Below are 15,700 nucleotides of genomic sequence, written 5' to 3' on the forward strand. Positions count from 1 at the left end.
CTAGTATAGGGCAGTGGAGTGCAGAGCTTACCAGCACAGGTTCCGGAACCAAATGGCTTGTGTAAAAATCAAACTCTGCCTCTTACTAACTGTGCTTCCTGAGCACCACTGTGTTACCTCAGCTTCCTTATCCATAAATTGGGTTGAGAATATACCTACCTTCGTAGGTTATAAAATGCTTATAATAAGTACTCAAGTGTCAGCTATTTTATTATAATCATTTTATCACAGTTTGAAATGGAATTTCAAGTTCTCTAGACAGATGATTGAGCTACTGAATAGATTTAGAGACTTTAAGTTTCATGCTACTTCTAACTGACCAGATAACTAAATAAGCTAATCACTTCTATACATCTGTTCCAAAGACAGTAGAATTTGTTGCAAAATCACCTATCGGGGACTTAAAGATGATGTCTACATATGAAGGTAAAGCACTTCACTCAAGAAATCAGACTCAAATAAACCCTGGGTGATGGACCTAGAACATCTGCACATTCTTTGTACCTAAGAAGAGAAAGAGACCATTCACATAAATCAACAAGTTTCTGGTTAACAGGAAAGGAGTCGAGAAAAAACAGCTTTGAAGCACCATCCACACAGTGACAAAGCAACAATAAAAAACCAGGGGGCCTTCCCCGGCGGTCCAGTGGTTAAGACGCCGCGCTCCCACTGCAGGGGGCGCGGGTTCAATCCCTGGTCGGGGAGCTAGGATCCCGCATGCCGTGTGGCACGGCCAAAAAAATAAAAAAATTAAAAAATTAAAAAATTAAAAAAAAAACCAGGGACAGGGCTTCCAGAGCACATGAGGACTCGCTGCACACAGGGTGGCACGTGGGTCAAACCGGTGAACAGGAGTCAGTTAAAGAGCAGAGCAGGCTGGTTAGTGCTAGTCCCGGGCAAAGCTGCCGACCACAGAGTGAAAGTGCGAGCACCCAGAGCCAGAGCAGCAGGGTCCCACTGTGGGATCACTGCACGCAAAGGGTAAATCTTTCGGCAAAGACCTCTGCCTGAAGACCAGCCGCTCTCTTTTTCAGCTCCTCCCCTTGAGCCTCTTTCGAATTTAGCTCCTCCTTCAGTTGCTCTACCTGTCACGACATTGTTATTCTTTTTCACTCATGTGTCAACTTAGGTCTTCTTATTATCTGCTTTTGAGCCAGAGCAGTAACTGGAGATAACAATAACTCATAGAACACAATCAAATCTGTTCCCCTAATTTCCTCTTCAAAGGACCCTAGATGGGCTCACTATTTTCACAGGGTAATGGACTGAAATGTGCTAATCAGCAAATGGGAAGCAGAGATGATATTTTATTTTGTTCTCAAGTTAGAATGATAAATCAAAACTAACAGAAAGTTGGATATGTGAATTTTTAAGTTCTAAAAGTTACATGAAATTGGCCGTAGTCATTGATAACAGATTCTTAAAATAACAGAGGAATATTCTACTGACTTATATGCAGGTATGGGTATCACAGAAAGAAGCCAGAAACTGTATCATTAAAGGAACACTGTTCACTTCTGAGAAATTAGGGAACTAACACAATTGGGATATGGGGGGCAGGGGGAGGGGGAGGAACACTTATTTTCTAGCTAATATTTTATAAGTGAAATTATGATCTTTAAAACACCACAGACCTGATAAACTGATAACTGTAATAAACTAAATCCTCCAATTTGCCTAAAATAGTTCATAGGATCAAAATAAACGCCTTTGGCTCTAAAGAAGGAATACTGTGACTGAGGTTATAATACAGACTGATATGTCTCAGCGATGCCTATCCTACTGTACATACACCCCAAGTGCACGTGGGAAACAATAAACCTGATACACATGGGTCTTCTCCAAGGGAGAGCGCAAAGGGCTTTCCTTTAGGGAACTGTGTTTGAAGGGAAAACACGATTTTATTTAAGCCATTTCAGGAAAAAAAAGGGGAGGTGGATTCAGTCTCTTAGGCTGAATTTGACTTCTAAATTTGTTCACAAGACATAGAGAACACGATGTTTCATATAGTGAGAAAAACTCATCTGGATGTAATCCTACTAATCGCCTCAGAAGTACTGGTAGACATGAAATGTTAAACTGTGATAATACACACTTAGCCTCATACAAGTAATTTTCTTTGAAGTGAAATTTGAAATAACTATACAACATCAGTAATGCTGACTTTAATTCTGGGAAAGTTCTATCTGAAAGAATTACAGTACAAGTATTCTTCCCTGAAGCCTGATAAAACAGCGTGAGGTCCATCATCACTAAAGAAGTAGGAACATGCATCAATTTTTTCAAACCCCATTTAAAAATTACGGTATCACACACCATTACCTTGTTTTTCATAAATTTAGAATGGCTCCGATAGACCTCCATTTGCCTCATTTCTTCCTCTCGTTCTTCAGTACTCAAAGGCCCGTTCGATTTCAGCATCTGAATCTCCTCTTCCAAGTCTCAGAGCCCACGCTCCATAGAGGAAATTTTTGAATCCTGAGGACAAAGGAAGATTTAGACATTAAAGTATTCGCAAAAAGTCAGAGAGGTTGCACAAGTCTGTCTTTACAGATGTGAAATTTAATAAAGATAAACAAATATGGAGAAATATTGCAACTGGTGCCTTGCTTCTAAAATATATCCTTCATGGCCATATGGTGGAGAGGAGGAGGACTGAGATCTATAGTATGATTTTTCCTCTATCCTTTCCTCTGCACCCTTTTGATTAAAATTGAGAGTATTAACTAAAGAAGTAGAAGCAATGGAAAACTAGTTAAAGTTTCTAAGTAACTTATGGTCAACAAACTTCTAGTGAAAACATCTGTAATATTAACAGTAAAACCTTTTCTAGCTATAATATTTTATCGTTTTACTTGACCCCCCTAAAAGGCTTATTTCTGCCCCCAAAGGAGTGGGGAAAAGAGTAAAAAGGTTTCAAAGATTTACACAATAATGCGTATAACCGTTATCTACAATAATAAAGATCTGATAACGTCCCACTGCAGAAAAACAAAGGGATGAATAATTACGTTAACAGTTACACTTTATCACACAGTGGTCCCGCCTTTTCCACAGTTTTACTTTCCGTGGTTCTGCTTTCTGTGGTTTCAGTTACCTGAGGTCAACTGCGGTCAGAAAATATCAAATGGAAAATTCCAGAAAAAAACAATTCAGAAGTTTTAAACTGTGCACCGCTGTTCCAATCAACATGATGAACTCTCACACCATCCCATTCTGTCCCACCGGAACGTGAGTCATCCCTTTGTCCAGTGTACCCGCGCCCGTTAGGCACTCACAGCAGCCATCTCGGTTATCAGATGGACAGTCCTGGCATCACAGTGCTTGTGTTCAAGTGACCATTTTTACGTGACAGTATTTTATTTAATACCGTCCCCAAAGCACAAGAGTAGTATGCTGGCAATTCAGATTTGACAAAGAGAAGCCGTAAGGTGCTTCTTTTAAGTCAAGAGGTGGAAGTTCTCACTAAGAGAAAAAATCATATGCTGAGGTTGCTAAGATCTACAGTCAGAATGAATCTTCCAGCAGTGAAATTGGGATGAAGGAAAAAGAAATTTGTGCCAGTTTTGCTGTTGCACCTCAAACTGCAAAAGTTACGGCTACAGTGCATGACAAGTGCTTAGTTTAGATGAAGAAGGCATTAGATTTGTGCAGTAAGATACTGAGAGAGAGAGAGAGAGAATGAGACCTATTCACATAACTTCCATTACAGCATACTGTTATAACTATTCTATTTTACTATTAATTACTGTTGCTAATCCCTTACACATTGTGCCTAATTTATAAAATTAATCATAGGTATGTATAGGAAAAAACATAGTATATATAGGCTTTGGTACCATCTGTGGTTTCAGGCATCCACTGAGGGTCATGGAACCTATCCCCTGCAGATAAGAGGAGGCTACTTACTGCATTAGTAATCTTACTTATTCGCTATACTTCACCATGCATTTCAAATATCTCATAATGATTTCTAAAAAGAAACGTCACTGTCCTTGTAAATCAGCATCACCACGAATATCACCTCCTAGTACAACATCCGTCTATACTCATTTTCTTGGTTTTGTCTGTCACAGTATCCAGTTTATCCCCAGATTACTTTAGATGTCATCAATTACAGAAAAACTCCTACAAAGAATAGATACTTTTACATCTATAGTTGCATATGCTTATTCACCTAAGAAGTAAAGACCTTAAAGAGCATAAATTCAGTATAGCTTTATTTTATTTGGAATTTTAGAGAAACCATTCCTTTAGGAAGAAATTTTGAGACTGACTTCCTCTTTTCACTTTACCTCAAGCCTGTCTTGACTGACTTTCCTTGTTATCTGAGAGTATGCCGATAAGAGTTAAAGGATTTATCATGAGACACTTACAGCTAGCTATTTTTAGGTTCGGGGGAGAGGCGAGGGCTGTACTCCTCTGACTTGCATTGCATTACCTTTAAAAATAACACAACGAAAATTTTCTTTTACAAATCTATTCAAATGAAACTTACATTTGGTTCAAAATTAAACATATTAAATTAACACAATCAGAGACACTCTAAACCTAAACCAGGATTTTGATTTACTCGTTTAAAACTATCCCGGCCCATGAAGAATAAACAAATAAACGGCTTCAAATGCACTATCTGAAAATCCCAACACAGACAGAGAGGCCGCTCTTGACCAAATCAGACACTCACTATCAAATCATGCACCATAAAATCTGCACCTAAAAAGGGACCATAACTGCAGCTCTGAAAGCCATGAGGCAGAAAAAGAACCTGCCAGGCTACTTTCTGGGATGAGGCCAGAAAATTAACGCCTGATATGTTGGACTAGTTGTAGCACCGACCAGTACTCAGGCTGGGTTTATTTGAGGACAGCCCTTTCCAAGGAGGTTTCTTACTCCTAGAACGTATAATAACTAAATAAATAAATTCTTTATCATCTTACTACTCTATACTTCCCCAGCCCTGGGTCTCCCATCATTAATCAACCAACCCCACTGAGTCCACTGAAATCCTCTTTTCCTTGTTAAATTTCCCAAATGCTCAACTTTTTTTCAAAAGTTGCCTCCCTGCTCTAAGTAAACCCAGGCTTTCCCAAAGGATATAATTTCCCCCAACGCTCTCCATTGAAGTTCACTAATCCACCAGCATCACAGAGTGGCAGGGAGAAGTGTGGGCATCCTCCAGGTTCCTCCATGCTGCTCCCATTTAAAGCTCACACTCCTCTTCACTCTCCCTCCGCACGGCTGCCATCTAGGGGCTTCCCCGTCACTCCCGCCCGCTGAAGAAGTCTTCGGCACCCGGCTGACAATAGATCTCTCCTTCAAATGCCACTCCTGCCAGAATCCTAGGATTTCAATGTCCGAATTCCTTGACATCTGTAATGCCAACGCCCTCATCCTCCGGTCCATTTTAGCTATCCAGTTTACAAGACCACATCACCCAGGCCTCTCCTCCCAGGCCTGACACACCGTCACTCACATTAACTGCTGCTCTTGTATCTCACAGAGTCCTCCACCTCCCTAACTTCTACATTTTCTCCCAACCTGTCCATCCATTCTGAATTCTCTTCCTTCCTATCCAGGCTACATTCCTGGACTCATCATCCCAACTACTCCTTCACCTCCACCCTCAATTCACTTGCATCCCAGTAATTCTGCCATATCTACCCAGCAAAACTCTAACCCTACAGCAGTCCAGTAATTCCTCCCTGCTCCTCCACTGCTAAAGGGAAGAGAAGAAGTTAGAGAAGGGAGAAGGAAGCAGAGGGAAGAAAGTGGGAGAAAGGAGGAGGGAGAGGAGGAGGAGAGAGAAAAGAATATTACGTCACCTTGAAGACAGCTGGGCTCTTTGATTGTCCACCATCACCTCCTTTCCCATGTCCCCCAAAGACCAGTCTAGGTCTTCATGATCCTCTCAAGCTCATGCCACACTCTCAGCATCTCAGCTATTTCATCTGCAATTTCAACATAACATCCACCTGACCCCACTGGGCCACCAGAATCTCAGTCTCTTGCTTCTTAGCAGAATGGCTGGAGGTTAACACAACTTAAAATAGATCTATTGCCAGTTAAAACCAGTACACTTCCCTGTGCCATCAAAAGGCAAGCAAAATAATTCTGTGAACACAGGTACACTCGTGTGTTTTTAGGTTCCAACAGGGATCAGGAAATAACATGTACCAATAAACTTGTGGGAAATGTGAATATGTAATTACACCTTTCTAGAGGCTGTTTACAAGATTATGTTCAAGATTATGAATTGTCTAACTATAAAGAACCCAGAATCCACTAATTTGGTATTTGTTTGGTAAACCCTTTCCCCAGTGAGAATAAAGATGTATACAACAATCAAAACAAAGTTTTAAGAGGAAATCTTCTAAATTAAGAGAACCATTCTGATAACTGTACTTGAGAAGCATCTATTTACATAAAACTATTTATATACCAAAAACTAAAGACTCTTGCCACATCAACAAATATTAAATGAAGGCACATGATGCAAAACACCGTGTCAAATTTTTTAGGGGATACAAAGAAGTTAAAAAAAGAGACAGAGAGGGAAGGAGGGGGAGAGGGAGGGGTCCCTATCTGTAAGAGTCTTCTAGCTCTTGCAAGAAGGAATATGTTGTTAATAAAAATAATAATAGCATAGCAGCTAACACTGACTGAATGTTTACTATGTGCCAGGTCCTGTTTAAAGTGTTTTACTCGTTTTAACTAATTTAAACCACAAAAGAACCCATGGGATAGGTACTATTGTTATCACCATTTATCAATAAAGAAATTAAGGTATGGAGAGGTTAGCTTACTTGTTCTATGTCATACAAAGCCAGGTTTTGAATCCAGGGAATTTAACACAGAAGGCAAGCGCTTAGTCACCAATCACCGTAACATTCAGCCTAAAGATTTCTAACTACTCAGTAACTTAAAGCAGAAGTTTTCAAAGTATAGTCCGTGAAAGCCTGGGGGTGCCTCCTAGCCCTTTTGAGAAGTCAAAACTATTTTCATAATAATACTATGACTTTATGTGCCTTTTCCACTGTGTTAACACGTGCACTAAAGGTATAAAGGACAGGCAAAAGCGCTCGTGCCTCTGGACAACAGCGCCAAACCGTGCTAGCCGTCAGTGTATTCTTCAGTGTCAGCACTCTCAGACAAAAAAGAAAAATAAGAAAGAACATTTTTAAAACACTGGCTCACTTAGGAATGTCCCTGGTGACTTTTCATATGCTCAGCCCTTGAGTATGTATCTCTGTACCATGCTGTGTGACGACACAGGAAGGGGCCAGGCCCGGCTGCTGCACCTGGGTGTGACGCTGCTCCCAGGACAGCACTGGGTGCTCTGTGAGCTGCAAGCCCAATCAGGTACTTTTTTCACGGAACCCTATTCTTAACTCGAGAGAAGAACTGACACACAAACTTGGTATTTGGCGGACATTTTCTTAAAAAAAAATGAAATGAGTCATTTTAAGAGAATAAGGGGCCCTGATATCAAAAGGTTTGAGAACAGCTGACTCCAAGAAATGCTGGACAAGAGGAAACGAAACTGAAGTTCTTTTAATGTGTCATTTTCATTAAGTCTTACTATTTCTTCTCAGTCTACAAAATGAGCGAACTATTATTACATACCACTTTCTTAAACTCACACATTAAAATGTGAAATGACACATAAGATTCCTTAGGAAGTTCTCACTTACCTTCATTTCGATAACAGTTTGCAGAGCTTTAGTTTTGGCAGAATCGGGGGCACTCTCAAATCTCTGATGCATCTCCTATACAAGAGAAGCAAAAAAGAGAGTAAGTGCCCTCCTTTTCACTCTCATTTTTTCAAGAGGGGAGTGGAGGGGCGAGGGAGTAGTAGTTACATGCAAAGATGACTACCCCGGCCTTGTAAGACACTCTGATCCACTTTCTGTCTTCCTGACCTTTCCCTGTGGACCAGGGAGCACACAGACTGCATTCAGGCTAAGGGGTACAGGCGGGTCCCCGTCTCTGCACACCTGGTTATACACGGTAAGTCACACAGACCCCAGCCACCACAAGAGGTGAAGCTCCGGCACATCCCCAGGTTGTGTGTCACTCTTCCACAGGACTCCAAGACATATTATCAGAACTCCAAACAATCCAAAAAGGGGATTAGAAATAGTCCCTTTTTAAAAGGAGAAATCAGGACTTCCCTGGTGGCGCAGTGGTTAGGAATCCGCCTGCCGATGCAGGGGACACGGGTTCGAGCCCTGGTCCGGGAAGATCCCACATGCCGCAGAGCAACTAAGCCCGTGCGTCACAACTAGTGAGCCTGCGCTCTAGAGCCCATGAGCCACAACTACTGAAGCCCGCGCGCCTAGAGCCCGTGCTCCGCAACAAGAAAGGCCACCGCAATGAGAAGCCTGCGCACTGCAACGAAGACCCAACACAGCCAAAAAGAAATAAATTTATTTTAAAAAAAAGAAAAAGGAGGAATCAAAGTAGCCACAGTCCGCACTGCACAAAACAACTGAAAGCATTTGTGTGGACAACCTCCTTTGCATAGCATCCTCCCCCAGAGCAACAACCACCGGGCTACCTACGATGGAAATCTCTCTCCAGAGGGGCTACAATCAGAAAAAAAAAGAAGGTAAGACTGCTGAACAAGTTTCCTAAACAGTCTACAGGTAGCAAATGGCAGAAAAACATAGCTATTTTTTTCAGTCCAAATGTCAGTGCGTTCAGGATCAGAAAGGAAGGAAGGAGATGGCAGAATATCACAGTTAGGGTCTTCAAGGATCACCCTGAAGTTACCAGACCTCCTCAGGCTATTTTCTTGTTAGATTCTGAGAATGTCTCTGAGTCAGCCAGTACTTCCAGAGTACCCTGGTACAGCCCCTAGTGATGGCAGAGAATACAGATGGATATTTTCCATCTGAACAGTGCTGGTGAAATTCTAGCCCTGCCCTCTGCTCTGCCCATTTGACATGTATATAGATGTTTACTAGGTCACTCAAACTTATTTCATCCAAAACAAAACTCGTCATTTTCTCCTCTTTAACCTAGCCCCTCCTCTGAAGACTGATGAGTCTTGCCCATCTCCTTAAATGGCATTACCCTCCCGGTGGTTCAAGCCAAACAGCACAGTGTCTCCTTTCATTCCTCCCACATCTTCACTTCCTACCACCTTCTAGAGCAGGTCCTAATTGTTCCAGCTTCAAAAGATTTCTTGAATTTATCATTTCACTCCATTTCCAGCCTAGTTTAAGCCTAGATTACTACAACAGCCTCGAGTTAAGTTTCCTTTCATTTCCTCTGTCCATTTTAAAGAAAGCAATGGTGTACTCTAGATAAAGCATCAACAAATCACGGCAATAGTCTGTTTTCAATCCTTCAACGAGTTTCCTATTTACTTCTCACCCTCTACAAGGTCAACACAATCTGATCATAACAGACAGAAGACTAGCCCTCCTGTCATAAACTATGTTAAAATTAGACAAAAATGCATAAAGCAACTGTTTTCAGACGCTGGAAAACAAGCAGCACAGGAGTATGATCCTTGAGAGAAGAGAAACTAACAAGGTTATGGTCCGGACTTGCTATCCAATATGTGATGCAGGGAGAGGAAGACCAAACAGAAAACAGCAGTCCCGCAGAGCTCAGAAGACAGATCAGTGGGTAAGAGTCCCAAAGACAGGAGAAATGTGCAGAGCAGAATGACACAGAGGAAGAAGCTAGCCAGAAAAGCAGCAGTGTCTGATCTGACAGGGGTCCCCTGGAGTCTTTGACCAAATACTAAGCCTGCATGTACAGGGAAAGACTCCACAGTGTCAAAGAACAACTACCAGAGAGCTATGAGTTGAGCAACTACCTGAACTCACATGGGGCTGGGAAGAATTCAAGCTCCAAAGAGCCAGAGTGGAGAGAACATCAGAGGCACTGAGCAGAGACACCAGAAAGGCCACGTCTTAGGAGTAGAGACAGTCTAGCCCTGGAGGGAAGGCTACCTAGACTAGAGCCAACAGAGTGTAAAAGCAAGTCTCCTTAAGGATCGAGTTAATCCACAATTAACCCCTGCAAGATAAAACACTTCATTAAGACAGTAAAATGCAGAACACATTAATCCAGGACAAAATCTGAACACATTAGTTCAGGCCATAATCACCTCTCACCTGCATTAAAACAACAAACTCATCAGTTACCCCCCAGCCTCCAGTCTGTCCACACTGAATCTACTCCCTACACTGTAAACAGGTGATAAATTGGGCGCACAGATATTAGGGAAATTTCCAAATGCTTTACAGTGAAACTATTACAATTTCATTTTAAACTCTAGCAAGCATATCAGCAATATATAAGGAAAGAAATCCATTTGAATAAAAAAAAAATCCTCCTCTGCTAAGGAACTAGGGTGCACTTTAAACCATTCGCAGGCATAAAGCTTTCCTGTTAAGAGCTTGTAAAACCTATCAGTCCTAACAGATCTCCATTCAAAGGCCTGCGCATTAAAGCTCATTATGAACACATCCTGCAGTCAGTGGGCTGACCAACTCCCCTTTCCCAGAGAGCACATCGAGCCTCTGACTCCTGCACTGGTAATAAAGGGAGAGGACTCTGGGAATAAAAAAGAATGTACCATTCAGACAAATGTAAGAAGTCGAATGTGCTAGTGCTTGCTTTATTTCGCTCTTTTTAGCCTGAAAATTTTCACTCTACACAAATTAAAGAAAGCCCAGAGATTCATACAGGTAGAATTATCTGGATCTTGTTATACTGTCAACTGTGGTACACGGTAGAAAATGTGTTCAGTTCCTCTCACTGATTTAATAAAGAATAATGACTAGAGAAAGAAAACAAACAAGTTAGGAACAAAATTTCTCCGTCGTTAGTAGTTTCTTTCTTTTTAAAAGTAAGTCAACATTTACTTACACAACTGAGAGAAAGGAGCATTTGTGACTGAAAAGTAGTAGTTATGTCTGAAATTTCTTTCTTTCAAGTTTCACGTTTTAGCCTCCAGCACCCTTGGTTCAAGGGTAGACGTCCCTTCAGCAGATTTCAATCCTCCACACAAGTTCTGGGCTTACTGTACTCCACACGGAGAAGTGAAGAAGGAACCCTCACTACTCCTCCTGTACCTCAACTCCGCCGTTGTCAGACAGCACTGCACTTTGACCCTTTACCATCTCAAGTAACAGCATGCTTCTGAGAAAACATATCTTCCTGTCAAAATGGAAATGAGGTACAAATGACACAACAACAAAAAAAAGATGAGGAAGGATAACCTGAATCAGTAAGTTATGCGATGCAACTGTTCACACTTTCCAAAATCACTAGGAAAGGGAAAACTAACTAGGGACCTTTTTTCTTTTTTAATTCTTCCTACTCTTTGTCCAAGGTTTCTATTTTTTTTCTATATATGTTTATTTCTCTTTTCTTCCCTCTAACCTCCTCTGCTCTTACCTGACAACTGCCAAAGATACAGATGGGCATTCCTCAGACATGTTAGAGCCAAAATTCCTAGCCTAGAACCTAGTTAAAGAATAGGGCTTTTTTTTTTTTTTAAACATCTTTATTGGAGTATAATTGCTTTACAATGGTGTGTTAGTTTCTGCTTTATAACAAAGTGAATCAGCTATACATATACATATATCCCCATATCTGACACCTTTTTTTTTAACATCTTTATTGGAGTATAATTGCTTTATAATGGTGTGTTAGTTTCTGCTTTATAACAAAGTGAATCAGTTACACATATACATATGTTCCCATATCTTTTCCCTCTTGCGTCTCCCTCCCTCCCACCCTCCCTATCCCACCTCTCTAGGTGGTCACAAAGCACCGAGCTGATCTCCCTGTGCTATGCGGTTGCTTCCCACTAGCTATCTATTTTACGTTTGGTAGTGTATATATGTCCATGCCACTCTCTCACTTTGTCACAGCTTACCCTTCCCCCTCCCCATATCCTCAAGTCCATTCTCTAGTAGGTCTGTGTCTTTATTCACGTCGTGCCCCTGGGTTCTTCATGACCTTTTTTTTTTTTTTCCTTAGATTCCATATATATGTTAGCATACGGTATTTGTTTTTCTCTTTATGACTTACTTCACTCTGTATGACAGACTCTAGGTCCATCCACCTCACTACAAATAACTCAATTTCATTTCTTTTTATGGCTGAGTAATATTCCACTGTATATATGTGCCACATCTTCTTTATCCATTCATCTGTTGATGGACACTTAGGTTGCTTCCATGTCCTGGCTATTGTAAATAGAGCTGCAATGAACATTCTGGTAACATGACTCTTTTTGAATTATGGTTTCCTCAGGGTATATGCCCAGTAGTGGGATTGCTGGGTTGTATGGTAGTTCTATTTTTAGTTTTTTAAGGAACCTCCATACTGTGCTCCATAGTGGCTATATCAATTTACATTCCCACCAACAGTGCAAGAGGGTTCCCTTTTCTCCACACCCTCTCCAGCATTTATTGTTTGTAGATTTTTTGATGATGGCCATTCTGACTGGTGTGAGATGATATCTCATTGTAGTTTTGATTTGCATTTCTCTAATGATTAATGATGTTGAGCATTCTTTCATGTGTTTGTTGGCAATCTGTATATCTTCTTTGGAGAAATGTCTATTTAGGTCTTCTGCCCATTTTTGGATTGGGTTGTTTGTTTTTTTGATATTGAGCTGCATGAGCTGCTTGTAAATTTTGGAGTTTAATCCTTTGTCAGTTGCTTCATTTGCAAATATTTTCTCCCATTCTGAGGGTTGTCGTCTCATCTTGTTTATGGTTTCCTTTGCTGTGCAAAAGCTTTTAAGTTTCATTAGGTCCCATTTGTTTATTTTTCTTTTTATTTCCATTTCTCTAGGAGCTGGGTCAAAAAGGATCTTGCTGTGATTTATGTCATAGAGTGTTCTGCCTATGTTTTCCTCTAAGAGTTTGATAGTGTCTGGCCTTATATTTAGGTCTTTAATCCATTTTGAGTTTATTTTTGTGTATGGTGTTAGGCAGTGTTCTAATTTCATTCTTTTACATGTACCTGTCCAGTTTTCCCAACACCACTTATTGAAGAGGCTGTCTTTTCTCCACTGTATATTCTTGCCTCCTTTATCAAAGATAAGGTGACCATATGTGCGTGGGTTTATCTCTGGGCTTTCTATCCTGTTTCATTGATCTATATCTCTGTTTTTGTGCCAGTACCATACTGTCTTGATTACTGTAGCTTTGTAGTGTTGTCTGAAGTCAGGGAGCCTGATTCCTCCAGCTCCGTTTTCCGTTGTCAAGATTGCTTTGGCTATTCGGGGTCTTTTGTGTTTCCATACAAATTGTGAAATTTTTTGCTCTAGTTCTGTGAAAAATGCCAGTGGTAGTTTGATAGGGATTGCATTGAATCTGTAGATTAAGAGTAGGGCTTTTAAACCTCAAACACTGCTGCAAATCTTAACATGAGAGCAGTTGCACTAAACAAGGTTTGTTGACTAAAATATTATAGAGACCAAAATTAACATACGTGTAAATGTTTTAAAACAAATTAGTATTTTAATTTTTTTTTTTTTTTTTTTGGCCATGTCGTGCATCATGCGGATCTTAGTTCCCCGAGCAGGAATCGAACCCGTGGCCCCTGCAGTGGAAGCGCGGAATCCTAACGACTGGACTGCCAGGGAATTCCCAACAAATTAGTATTTTATTCATCACAATAGGATCTACATTTCAAAAAAACAGGAGCACATATAGAACTGAAATATTTATTCAGCCTATAGACAATGCTTGGTATGCATATGGATAGTCAATCCAAAAATTCCATAGCCAATTCAGGTATGTTCTGCCAACAGACTGAGAACCAAACTTTGGTGTATCACGGAATCACCTGTAAAGCCTGTTAAAACTCCATACGCCTGGCCCCAGGCACTAACCACGTCTTGACTGTAGTTCAGTATGTGTCCAATAGATGTCTTCACGCTTCTATCCATCAAAGGAAAGGCACTCCAGTAAACAATACAAAATCTAACAATAAGTCACGTAACAATGTAATTTCAGTACAAACAGAAAATACAATGCTTAATTTAATTTTTGTTTCTCTTCTTTGGCTTTTATTTGGGGGAATTATTTACCTGCTATCTCCAGAATCATGTTCATAAACAAAATGGAAAACTAATCACAAATGTTCCTGGATATGAATGCCATTTTAATGTTACTGTATTTCATCAAATCTAAGATGCCACTGATTGTAAGGTAAACCACTGTTTAATGTGCTGGAAAGAAAAGAAGAAAATGCCTCCAAATAAACCATGACCCAAGCTTCTATCATTCAGAATTTTTGTTTTATACTGATTGCAAGACCCTTTTTTACTTATTTAACCATAAAGTTTAATCATATATCATTTTGAACTGTTTTATAACTTTCTCCATACCAATAACTGTTTCAATGCTGGTTCACAGCATAATATTACTGAAGACATACTGAACAACAGCTAAAGTTAACATGAGAAATAGCAACAATACTCACAACATTGACTAAAATGAGCAGCTGTTAACCGTTTGTGAGTACACAGGCAAACAAATCACGTAGGACTGTGGCCTTGCTGACAGAGATTTTAAGATGCCATCAAGGATAAGACTTATTAACTCAATTTCATACTGTTGAGATGGGGAAAACTATGAGTCTTGGAACTGATGAAAACCCGCTTTTTAAAAAGATGGACAATAATCCAATAATAATAAAACCTATGGATATCCCAGTGTTGCCAGCTCTCAATTCTTTCTGCCTTTCTTGACACACTAGTGATATAATGCACAATAGCCATTTCAAGTCACCACTCACCCAACCTAGAGTTGTTAAGTTCTTTATTAGACTTCCTTGTTCACTCGTAATTCTCCCTCCCCCATTTATTCTCAACACAGCCAGAGTAGATTTTAAAAGCTAAACTAGATCACTCCCTTGGTTAAACATTGGTGCAGTTTTCTCTTGCACTTTGAAAAAAATTGTTGCATTACCTGCAGGGATCCTGAAGGCAGGTGCTTTGTCTCCTAGAGGGCATGGATTTTTGTTTTGTTCACTGCTACTATATTTCCTTGTGCTCTGCACATGGGTTAGTGTCCAATAAATATCTGATGAATGCAATGAATGACTCTGGCCCTGGCTACCTCTTCAACCTCTCATCTCATGCCTGTTTTCCCCTTAGACAATATGCTTTTGTCCTCTAGTCTCCTTGCTGTCTCCTGAAAACTTCTCATCCGGCCTTTGAAACTGTTAACCTTCTTCATGAAATGATTTTACCCAAATGCTCAGCAAGACTGTTTCAACTTTCTTCACATCTCCCTTAAAGGGCACCTCCTCAAAGATGCTTACCCTGTTTATCCCCTCTCCCAACCTAATTAGACTCAACTAATTTATTTCCTCTCATAATTATGTTTATTGTCTCTCACCAGATTTTTAAGTTCTAGGAGGGCACAGACCATGTGTTCTGACATGAAAAATGTATACCCAGCGTGTATCCCAGGGTCACATACATTCTAGAAGCTCAATGGATGTTTGTTGAGTAATGAGCAAAGAAAGGCTGTGCCGAGTGCCTCTAGCACCTTGTCACTCTGGAAACGAAACAGTCAAGCCACATGTTACAAAGCTTTACTCCAAATTACCATTTTAGCTTCTGTTACCTGTATTTTCTAACATACACAAATTTAATTGTTTAAGCCTCCTGCTATGGCAATAAAAGATTCTTTCCTGTCTCAAGATT

At 40.4% G+C, this 15,700-nt stretch overlaps 1 pseudogene across 1 annotated transcript in view; it reads right to left on the reverse strand.

Annotated features, from left to right (window-relative positions):
- Positions 1-15,700, reverse strand: part of LOC309654031 (ELKS/Rab6-interacting/CAST family member 1 pseudogene) — a 63,943-nt pseudogene that overhangs the window by 17,641 nt on the left and 30,602 nt on the right. The window contains exons 4-6 of the transcript in view: positions 10,891-11,181; positions 7,695-7,769; positions 2,323-2,478 (exon numbers count right to left, since the gene is read on the reverse strand). The product of the transcript in view is annotated as an ELKS/Rab6-interacting/CAST family member 1 pseudogene (transcript). The remainder of the gene's footprint in view (positions 1-2,322; positions 2,479-7,694; positions 7,770-10,890; positions 11,182-15,700) is intronic.

This window comes from Balaenoptera physalus (genome assembly GCF_965194825.1).
Source record: "Balaenoptera physalus genome assembly, contig: HAP1_SCAFFOLD_1770, whole genome shotgun sequence".
Lineage (NCBI taxonomy): Eukaryota > Metazoa > Chordata > Mammalia > Artiodactyla > Balaenopteridae > Balaenoptera > Balaenoptera physalus.